Source organism: Lactuca serriola, chromosome 2 (assembly GCF_051521515.1).
Source record: "Lactuca serriola cultivar US96UC23 chromosome 2, Lser_US96UC23_V15, whole genome shotgun sequence".
Taxonomy (NCBI): Eukaryota; Viridiplantae; Streptophyta; class Magnoliopsida; order Asterales; family Asteraceae; genus Lactuca; species Lactuca serriola.
Window position 1 is genome coordinate 119,550,152 of NC_136409.1, and position 12,396 is coordinate 119,562,547.

Here is a 12,396-nt window from a genome sequence, read left to right on the forward strand (position 1 = left end):
GATTAATTTGATTAATTAAAAGTTCAGAGGTTATAGTGTATTTGTTCAATAGTTGAACAAGAGGCATTCTAGATCCTTCATAGAACCATGGACGGTTTTGAAGAGGTCTGTAAGATCTAGAATTATCCTTGGAGGATAATCAGGAAGCTACATAATTACCAAAAGGAAATAATATTATTTATTACTTTTAGGGTTATCTAGGGTTTCATTGTTACACTATAAATAGGTGTAACGACCCAATTTTCACGACTAAAAATTTCTTTTAAAACATTACTAAAACCACATTTATAAAAACCGTATCATAAGTCATAACAAAATTTCATAGTATTAATTTCAAACATAAACTTGTTATCAGAGTTAAACATCCCAGGCTAACTGACTATGGTGTGTGCACTGCAACCTCTCCGAGCTCCTCTTTGAAAACTGAGTACCTGAAACCAAAAACTAAAACCGTAAGCACGAAGCTTAGTGAGCTCCCCCAAACTACCACATACCATACAATCATATAACATACCATACTTGTTAGGCATTTCTGGGGTGCCCGACCTACCCGGTACGGCCATTCTGGGGTGCTGACCTACCCGTGAGGCCATTCTGGGGTGTCGTCCTACCCGTGCGGCCATTCTGGGGTGCCGACCACCCTTTGGTCCTAACAACCAAACCTCGGGGACTGTTTCACCCCCTACCACTACTACTATCACATATCATAACATAACATACTATCAGACATATCTGGGGTGTCTGACTACCCTTCGGTCCTAACAACCGAACCTCGGGGACTGTTTCACCCCTACCACTACTACTATCACATATCATAACATAACATACTATCAGACATATCTGGGGTGTCTGACTACCCTTTGGTCCTAACAACCGAACCTCGGGGACTGTTCCCCTCCTACTACCCCTAATACATATCTCAGATCATGCTAGCATATAATCATGACATCACATACTGTCAGACGTATCTGGGGTGTCTGACTACCCTTCGGTCCTAACAACCGAACTCTACTACTATAACACACCAAGCTAGCATATAACATATCAGGTAGTAGAAAAACTAGATGATATCACAAAGACAATCATCTAACACACAACTCCTACAGGTAGGCCGGCATTGTAGCCGTAGACCCACCGCTATTGGAAGGTAACTCACATGCACTGCTGGAGTTCTTACTGATACCCTGCTGACTGCTATCTGACAACTCCCGCACTACTACTCCAATGACTCCCCGGTCTACTAATACCAAACATAGCACTTAGTCCCAAACTGCCCTTCAACAGTCAAACTAAGTCAACTATGGTCAAAGTCAAAGTCCTGGTCAAATTCAACCCTCTAGACTGACTTTACTCGCCGAGTCAGCCCGTTGACTCTTCGAGTCCTTATATTCTGAAACTCTCATAATGCGACTCAACCCACCGAGTCACCCCAAGACTCGTCGAGTTTAACGATCTCTGAGTCCCATCCTGCTCAACTCACCGAGTCACCTCCTGACTCACTGATTCGAGGCTTAACCAGAAAAGGTTTGAGGTTCTACGACCAGACTCGCCGAGTCCAAGGCAATCTTCAACAGACTCGCCGATTTGTTCTTCCAACTCGCCGAGTTCATGCTCATGTTCATACAACTCGCCGAGTACACCCATGTGACTCGCCGAGTCTCTTCAGTTCTTAATCCATACAGTGGCTTTTTGAGCCATGCAGGGGCTCAAATCCATAGATCCATTCCTCTAGAGCCTAACCCCCACGTAAAGTGGCAAACTTTACGTGTAACCAAGGAGTTATAGGCTTAGAACACTCTAGGGCTAGGGTTTGTAACAAAGGGGCTTCAACAACAACTTATTGGCCTAAAATTTATGACTTTCTGGGTTATTACCAACCTAGATCTGAGGTAGCAACCTCAGATCTACTCCAAACTCGAAATAGATCTCATCTATACTCAAAATGCCCAAAACTCAAACATAAGATAGATCTAGATGCACATAAGCCCAAACAATAGACTATTACCTCAAATGAAAGTTCTAACTGAAGTAAATCTCCGATCTACACCACTCCTTTGCAGCAAATCCCTTGATCTTCAAGCCCCTCTCTAAGATTCTCTCCTCCAAGGCTCTATTCTCTCAAACAATGAAGGCTCACTCAATTCTAGGGTTTCTGGAACTCAAAAGGGGAGTAAAGAGGCTGAGGGTGGGTTATAATGTGCTTTATATAGGGCACAACCTCTGGGATTAGGGTTTTTCTCGCCTAGAACAGACTCGTCGAGTCCACTCGCTGACTCGCCGAGTCGGTCACTTACTCAATGACCCGGATCCCGCTCCGACTCATCCAGTTCCTCCCTGGACTCGACGAGTTAACTCTTGATTTAGAGCTTAACCTTTCTTTTCTTAGTCTTTCTGATTCTGGGTGTTACAATAGGACCCTTGGGACATGAATTTCGGCCATGACATTCTTTAAAGGATTAGGTTGAAATTTCCATTTTCTTTTATCTCTCTTCAATCTCCTTGGTTGCTAGGGTTTGGGTATGAACCATTAGAGGTACGACACTTGTGGTGTTTGCTTCCAAGAGTTTTTTCAAGAAGCTTTTTGATTAGTTATTTACTACAATAACTAAAAGGTAAGTAAACCCTAATTTGTTCTTATGATTTTCAAAATTACCTAGGGTTTATAGTTTTTAGTTATTCAATAGAATATTAGTTCAATACAGTTATGACATAGATCCTTAGGTTGCATGTACCCTTAAGTGTTAAGGATTTATCCGAGTTAGCACATGTAAAACCCATCAATAACTTCTTCATTCTAAGTCCGTTTTCGATGATCCTTATATCCCCGGAAAGGTAACAAGAAGCTATACACTTCTATCAACTCTCCCTTGCCTTAAAACTTTGCTAACTTAAACCCAAATTCATAAAAGGCCCAGAATGTCACTTTATCGATATACCCTTGGGCTCCAAAACACAAACCAAACTCCCGGGTCATCCAATCTACATGTTCCACACCCAAAGGGATCTAATTCTCTCTTTTCCAAAGGCTCTAATCCTTATTCTAACCGATCTTCAGGTCATAGCCCCGAATTAGGAAATGATTCGGAACAGGGTGTTACAACTCTCCCCCACTTAAATTAGATTTTGTCCTCGAAATCACTCCTTGCCACCCTCTTGGAAACTAAACACCTCGACTAAACCTACTAATAAAGAACAAATCACTGATCCTTTAGCTAATGAACCAACACCTACTGTTATAATTCTGAAGCCCCATAACTTGCTTGACCTCCACACAGATAGAACCATTTCAAAACACAATCAAGAAGACCGCTTACTGCAACCTGAACTAACAAACATCCTTTTGATCCTGAACCATCCAACTGATACCCTTGGCAGGCAGATTCCTTAACCATAACTTGCTACCAAAAGGCTGTTTTATACATATCTGACGACTCCAAATGCGAGTCTCACCCCAAAAGCCAACCGGATACATAACCCATATCCCGGGATCTAAGGATTTATACTTACATCTCATCCAAAATTTTCTGATTCCACGGCGACCTTCCACTACACTGAAATATAAAACCCCAATCCACTATTGGGGCTGAAAGCCTCGCACCTGGCCCAACTACCAGGTTCCTACAGAAAGTCTAACCGATAATGGCTACCCTAGACTATGCATCACACGATTTCCAAGCACTAACCATAGAGTCATTTTATTCTAACTAAAATTCAATACCTTGATCCAACCGAAACCTATCGGGGTTTCACCCATACTGACATAACCATACGGGCCTCGCCCACGGGTCTCGCCCAGTCTACACAAACGAACGGGCCATGCCCACGGGTCTCACCCAATCAAGTGCTACATAGGCCTAAGCTCACCTCGGACCCTAATGGTCATCCTCCCACAACAAGGAGAAATTCTCCGACTATACTGACCGTGTCGCCCCATGCTTGTTTTGATTCCCTTGCTACCCAACAACCACTTCTACCATGGCCTACCTCAATCTGGCGAATGTTACGACTACATTGTAGACCTATAACACATCCCTGACAGCCCATCATCCTTGTATATGCTACGACTACCCCCATAGTCTTACAACACTCCCATATTGTAATGGACCCAATCTGTGGTTTTAACCTTCATCTACCATACCAATCATAATCATCATGAGTCGAACACGCATCGGACTTTTCCTGAATCAGGTGTTCGGGTCATGTTTCGAACCCCAAAGCCTTAATCAGACAAGAACATGCAGAGAAGTTCTGACACAACCCTCAACTTGAATCCATCCACATGTCCGCCATACATTACAATGAAGCGCCAACCATATGTTGGAAATTTCCTGAACTCCTAACCCTTCACATCCTCTAACCAGACTACCACATGAGTTATCTTTCCTCCTGACTGTGATGGGGTACTCTTCTTGGTTCGCACCCAATCCAATCCCGAAAATCTGAACGATTCTCCCCCACTTGGATTCGACTGCGTTCCTGTAATCCACAATTTTATGGGTTTCCAACCCATCTCAAATCCTTACAATTCAAACTATCGACAACCTGAACTTACAATGACCATGGTTCCACTACTAGCCAATCTCATGATCGTACAACATTTATAATCTGGATGAACACTCCCCGAAATCTCAGCAAGTACGATAACCCTAAGCACTTCCTATGATACAACACCAAATCTCTGAGTCCTTTTTGCTCGATGAAGAACTACAACTCTTGATCGGGACGGACAAAGCACCAATTCAACTACCAATCTTCAAAGGATCTCTGCATTCTAATCTTCTTCAACCAATACGATTATGAAATTCCCTTGGCACTTCTAATGTCCGAACAAGCTAACACGACCACCATCATCATCCTCTTGCTACCGCTCCTTCCCTAGCAACGACAACAATTGGACCCAAAAGTACTTCCATAAACGATTGTCATCCCCACTGAAAGATGCAACACTTTTGAACTCTGACTTCATTGATGAACCAATCATATTGATTCTTATATAGATCTTCCAAGAGATACCCCTGATTGATTCCACCAAGTAACCAAAATAACCACCGGACGGACTAAATCTAGCTCAACAAGATGTGCCCCACTCATAACTCTCGTTATGCAAAAATGGTATATAACAATCCTCAATAATATAACCCAAGCAATAACATAGAACTAAACCAAAGATACTGCTTACACATACCAACACAAGATTCCAACGCAATTATATAAATACTGATATTAATGCATGGAAAATACAAAGATAACATGCCCGCGACAACATTTGATGTAACTCTGGCCTCCCCTGACTGACACTACAATGCTCGACTCTTCGTTGCTGGGACTCCTGCCCTACCCTACTCCACCCCTTAACATCGGCCATTCGACCTTTTTATGGACCACTTGGTTGCAGTGAAAACACATCAAAACTGATCCACGGGGGCAACGGTGTCTTCCGACGTCTTCCATCATGGGTCCTCCCACATTTGGCACAATGGCCCCAAACCTAATGGCCTCCCAAACGTGAATCCTGATTTTTGGGCCTCTTCATCTGGCCCACTACGATCTGAGTCTGCTCTGACTTCTTCTTCCCGAGGTACTCCAAGTTGATATCCTGCTCCCGGTCTCTAGCAATCATATCATTCAGGGTCTCGCACGCTGACAAACTCACAAACTCCCTTATGTCATCCCTTATCATGTCATGATACCTTACCTTCTTCATCTCCTCGTCTGTTGCATACTGCAGAACCAATAAAGCCCTCTCCCGGAAATTGGCAGTGATATATATCATAGTCTCAGTCGTCTGGCGAAGGTCCTGAAACTCCCTCGCTAACTGATGCACCTCAATAGTTGGTGCAAATTCTTCCCTAAACCAGGTCACAAACTCATCCCAAGTCATCGTCTCCAGGGTTTTGCCTCCCAAAGAAAAGTCTACCTCCTCCCACCAATCTTGGGCTCTGTCTTTTAGAAAACCGGAAGAAAATTTAACCTTCGACCCTTCAGGGCAGAGTCCGGAAAGCGTTCACCATATCCGTTAACCATCTCCTACTGATAATGGGGTCCTTCTCCCCAAAGAACTCGGGAGCTCCACAAGAACGGAACTCACAGTAAGAAAGTGTGTGATTTCCAACAATAGCCAAAATATCCGTACGAAATGCACCCAAACGCTCATCCAAAATCTCCATAATCTCCTCCTTGACCGTACCAAAGATCAACAGAGTCTACTCCAAAATACCATGGGTAACCTTCAACGAGATGAACTACCACATCCGCTCATGAATCGGCTCAGTACCTGCACCAGAGCCTGGACTAGAACCTAAACCTCCTCCATATGTTCTCATCACCATCCTAAAAAACAATCATACAAATGATCATAACATACCCAAGAATCCACATCCCACAAGTTTCATAGATTCTCCAAGACTCTCCTCAATTCGAGTATGGATCATGTGCTTTTAATAGTACAGGCCCAATACTACCTATCCATACTTTCCTCAAGAATCATTCTGAATCCTCGAGGCCATCTTTTCAAAGTGGTACACTAAGTACTCGTTGAACAGCGCAACTAAACCCACTAAAGTACTTCCTAGGCTCTCTTAGGTTCTCGATCTCACCCTGCCATCAGATGTTGAAGAACTCCACATAATGTCAGCCAACCACTTCATGAATACAATCATATTCAACAAAGCTTAGATAATCCTTTGAGTAAAAAACCCATCCCTACAATGGTTGGACTCAAACAAGAGTTGCGCAATAGGGTCAAATCCATCACTCTGAGATTATTTAACCTTTGCCACATGTGACTTAACATATTCACTTGATCATTAACTCACATCACTAAGAATTCCACAAAGAACAAAGCAAGCAGCATTCATGCAGTATCACTCCAAGCCATAGAGCAACCAAAGAACATCCACCGCTCACTGCTACAACTCATGCTAGGAACTTCCACTCTCACTACCGGTTGCCTTATGCATGCAAATTATACATAATACAGGATCAAATAGACTGTCGAATAAAAGACTACACCCTAGGAAGACAACCAAACAAGGAATAGGAAATAAGGCCAAATAAGTCATTCTAAGGCTATATGATCCTAATCGTATACAATTTATTTTTAAATCATACACTTAGCAATTATTGATATCAATACATATTCCCAATCATAGCATCCAATGCTTCCTAGTCTACAAGGCATCACATATCAGACCAATCTATCATGCAATTCTTGAAAGTATCCCTAGCCTTAACCTACCATGCAACATTCATATCATATAACATATCAAATAATTTTCTTTTAAGAGATTATCAATTCCTTAGTTTGAGTTCAATGACACTCGAGACTGTGCCCGAATCCCTCAAACCAAGGCTCTGATACCAACTTGTAACATCCCAAAATTATGAGGTAAAAATTTCATTTTTAATTCAACCAAAACACCAATTATCTTTTTATTCAAACATTGAAAGGTATATCATAATAAAATAGTCATCAGAGTACATTCCCAAAATCATCATATTGCGGAAACATGGGTGGATGCCCTGCGATCAAGTCGGACCCTTCCCTTTCGAACTGGAAGTACCTGAAACCATAACCATAAAACCATAAGCACAAAGCTCAGTGCGTTCCCCAAAATACCAAATACCATACATACCATTGGGCCCAACACTGCCAAACCAATAGGCCTAGCCCAACATACAAATGCAAGAGTCACAGAGACAGCTATCACCCTACATAACATACAATGGGCCTAGCCCTTCCTGATCTATGGGCCTAGCCCGTCATACAATGGACCTAGCCTATAAAGCAAAAGAGTCACAAAGACAACTAGCATAACATATCCTATGGGTCGACATTGGTGCCTTCGAGCCACAGGTACAATTAGGAGACTCACCTTAATCTGCTAATAACCTGCTCGGGTTACTGAACCCGATAATCTCGCACCAACTAACAATATATAACCTTAATTAATAATTAAACTGATATCCCGAAAATTAAGGCCCAATCAATACTCCATCCTTTTAAAGGGTAAAAGACCATTTTACCCTTCCCAAAACTGGTCCAACATCTCATGGCCTAACCCCTAAAAGGCCCAAAATGGACACTTTGGGAGTATACCTCTGAAGACCAACATACAAGTTCTCGGTGCACAGACCAAGCATTACGCTGAGCGTACTCCTACATATGCCCACTATACTCGTCAAAGGCCAAAACTCACCATTACGCTCTTAATGGTTAAGACCAAGACATTCAAACTCAGATATGACCCTAAAGAGATGTCTTAAGTCACAAAGTTCCTAACTTTATGACTTTGCATGGATTAATGAGATCCAAACCATAATATAAGCTTCCTAACTTCATAATAAGGTCACCAATACTTGCATGAGAGGATTAAACTCCACAAGATCCAAAATTTATGACTTAATAACCTCAACAAGGAACAAATATGAGGCTCAAAGGTTCTGCAGTACCTTCTACTCATAAGAACCACAGTATTGGGACCAAACATGCATATAACATCTCCCATAACTAGATCTATACTAAGGAACCATAAAGTTTGAAACTTTATACCTCCAGAAGATAAATCAAGATACGCTAGTCGGGATCCACAAGCTTCAAGCAATCCAACACTCCTTAAAGAAGCTCTTTCTTCTTGAATAAACACCAAAACACATGAAATCACCCCAAGAACTCAAGAACCACTAATGGGGGCTAGCGTTTCGTATCTAGGGTTTAATGGGATGGAGGCTGAAGGTAGGAAGGTTTGGAGTTGAATTAAGGCCATTAAATAGGTTCCAAGACCCTAAATTAGGGTTTTCACCTGACTTGAGTATGCCATGCGTACTGTTAGTACGTCCAACGTACTCAAGAGGGCATCCACGATCCCTCTGCCTAGTACGCCTAGCGTACTCTTATGTATGCCCAACGTACTAGGATTAACCCTAATACAACTAGAGTTCCGAAGGCCATAACTTCTTCGTTCTAAGTCCGTTTTCGACGGTCCTTATATTCCATAAAGGTAACGAGAAGCTCTACACTTCTATCAACTCTCGCTTTCCTTAAAACCTTCCGAACTTAAACCCAAATTCATAAAAGGCCCAAAATTTCACTTTGCCGATATACCATTGGGCTCCAAAACACAAACCGAACTCCCGGTTTATCCAATCTACATTTTCCACACCTAAAGCGAACTAATTCTCTCTTTCCCAAAGTCCCTAAGCCTTATGATACCCGATCTTTGTGTCACGACCCCGAATTAGTAAACAATTTGGAACAAGGTGTTACATTAATCCATTAAGCCACACACTCATCTCTTCCAGAATACTTCCGAATGTCCATAAGCTTCATACAAACCTTTACCTCGTAGACATGCATACCCAATGCATGTATTGAACTTGGTAAGGTCAAAATGGTGAAAATAATGTCAAACTCGCATGCATGGAAACAAAACTTAGCCAGACTTTAGATCTAGCACACCAAACCTCAAAGGGAACCCAAGGATCCATAAAGTTGCAAACTTTATGGAATCCAATCACTCAAACTACCCCAATCATGAAGAAAAAAGCATAAAAGTGAAAGATCTAATATGCTCAAGAATCATATTAAAGTGATATTGTAAAGTAACATATGATACTAATGGGTCACATTAACAACAACGTGATACAATTGATTATTTATCAGAAATTGATTTTAATAAATATTCAATAAACTCTTATAATTAATTGGAAATTATTTATTTCATGGAAATATTACTTTTCATTACCAAGTAACATAATATATATCATATGGTATGATTTATTAAGTATATACATTATTTTGGACTAGAAAGACTCTTTTGTCTTTTAGATAAAAGTTAAATTTTATATCTTATAAAGAGTTATAAGAATTTTATAAACTTCTCTTCTCTTTTATTTATAAAAAAAAGGATGAGCTAGTTTCTAGGAAACAAGACATGCTCTTTTGAATATAATAAAAGAAAGTAAGCATGACTTAAAAGGCATGGGAGACATGTAGGCTTTAGGATATGGAGTGCTTAAAGTGTTAAGAACCCTTATGATTTAGCTTTATGAAGGCTTTCATCCCTTCATTTTTACTCACCAAAACTGTAGCTTGCTCATACTCTTTCATATTCTCTCTTGCAAAGAAGTGTTAGAATATTATTTGCTTCCATTTTGCTCTCTTTAATTCATATTTGGATATGGACTTAAAGCTTAAGAGTTTTGACTAGCATCTACATCAAGTTGGCTTCATGTTGGTGTCTCAAAGGTTCCACGTTCTTCATCAACTTCCAACCCTCCCAAGAGGACCCAAAGAACAATGTTATTTCTTCATCATTTCTATGGTTGGTGTTTAAATCTTTCTATAACTTGCAAGATGATTTTGTGTGGGTATAAAATGTTTATGTTATGTTCGAAATGTAAAGTCTTCCGTTTGCCATGATAAAAGTGTTTAGAAACTATTTTTGAACTAAAAACCCAACAAAAAGCCTATATATAGAAGCATGACACATAATAATGGTCTAAAATATGTACTCCAAAGTGGTGAGGGAACTTGCTTGCTGGATCTATGCACCAAGAACATCTTCTTCTTCTTCTCCAAGGCATCAAAACAACACCAAAGTCTCACAAATTGATGAAAGATGAGAAGGGACACTCAAAGTGGTGAAAGGGAGGCTATGGTTTCATTTAGGAAGGTTGGAGGCTGAAAAGGATGTCGTAACCTTGATGTTAGAGGCTTTAAATACATATGAAATCCTAAAAGATCATGGATTTGGGCTGTCACAACCACCACGTTCTGGCACACTACGTGGCACATCGTGATTCTTACTAGAAAAACGCAATCATAATAAACCATGCTACGTTGTGGGTATCCATACACCATGTCATGGCAAATATTTTCCCTCAAAAACCGAACCTTTAACTCATTCAGGTCACCACTGATCCATCCTGCAAAACAGGTGTTACACAAAACAGAGACAACTTATCCATGATAAATTGATACCTTTCTGTCCATTAATACCATATCAATAATGTTCAATTAGACGACTTCAAGTTAACATGTTGCTTCCATAAACGAACAACACGTCCCTTGAACTTCAAACTGTCGGCATTAATATTCAAATCACTAATAAATTAATATTGTGAACTCGTCTCAAACACTACAACAGTTCTAACAGGTATATCTAAAAACAGTTATACCTACAATTGGCACACCCCATGTGTCATTTATACAGACTACAAACATTATCATCAACTCTTGAGCAACTGAATAACCCAACCAGTTACAATATACTTTCAAGACACAATAAATTGAAAGACATATGAAATGCTCAAAACGACACCCGCAAGAACCCATAAATGGACCCCAACAAAGAGTCTCTCCATATTGACTGACACATCGGAAAACGACCACTTAATAGAAGTTGGTTTTTGCAAATAGCGATGCGTTATACATACCACATGACATTGAATTGTGGAGCTTTCAACAACTCAACAAAGAGTCTAACATAATTAAAGATGTGTTAACTATACATATTTTGTAATCAAAGTAGCATTAAAAATGTTGTTTGCTCAGTAGTGAAATATATAAAATTAACAATTTATGTGAAAGTTATAGAGTAAAACTAAGATCAAACATACATAATATAGGTAAAACTTTAAAAAACTGCAAACTTAAATTTTTTTTGTGATATCTATATTGGGCTATCGGGAGTGGTTACCACTTAACCACTCCAAAACTGCTTTCATCTCATCATAAAATCACTACCACTTCCCCACCACACACCTAGGAAATGGTCACATTTCCATATCACCTTACTGTACTTGTAGTCTATGAGGGTGTTTAGGAGTTCATATTTGAAATGATAAGTGTTTTTTTAACTTATTAGCTTGTTAACTTTTAGCGGTATCAAAATGAAGTTTTTAAGAAAGTGTTTGGATTAGCATATAAGGTATCAAAAGTCAAAATGCTATAAGTTGATAAAAATATTGAAGTGTTTGGCAAAACGATTAAAAACTACTTTCTAGAGAAGTGAGATAGCTATAAATTATAATGAGTTTTTATAAGTTAGGGTTAGTAACTTATCAAAAATGGTTTATCTTCAGTTTCACACCGTTATAAGCTGTTTTTAAAAAGTTATCTATCTAAACATTAATTATAATTTATACAAGTGTATAACCAGTAATAAGTTAAATTACTTTTTTTAAGCTTAGCCAAACACACTCTATGTATTATGTATCTCTATGCGAACAAAAAGAAAAGGTTGTTACCCTTATAAATCAATTTTCTTTTTTATTAAGGCGGTCAATCATAATGTTTGCAATATTAATATATTCAGTTAAATTTGTTTAAAATAATATTTATGACCATTTATGAGCCTTTAAATTGGCCACGACATGTTGGGAGCCGTTTTTTGT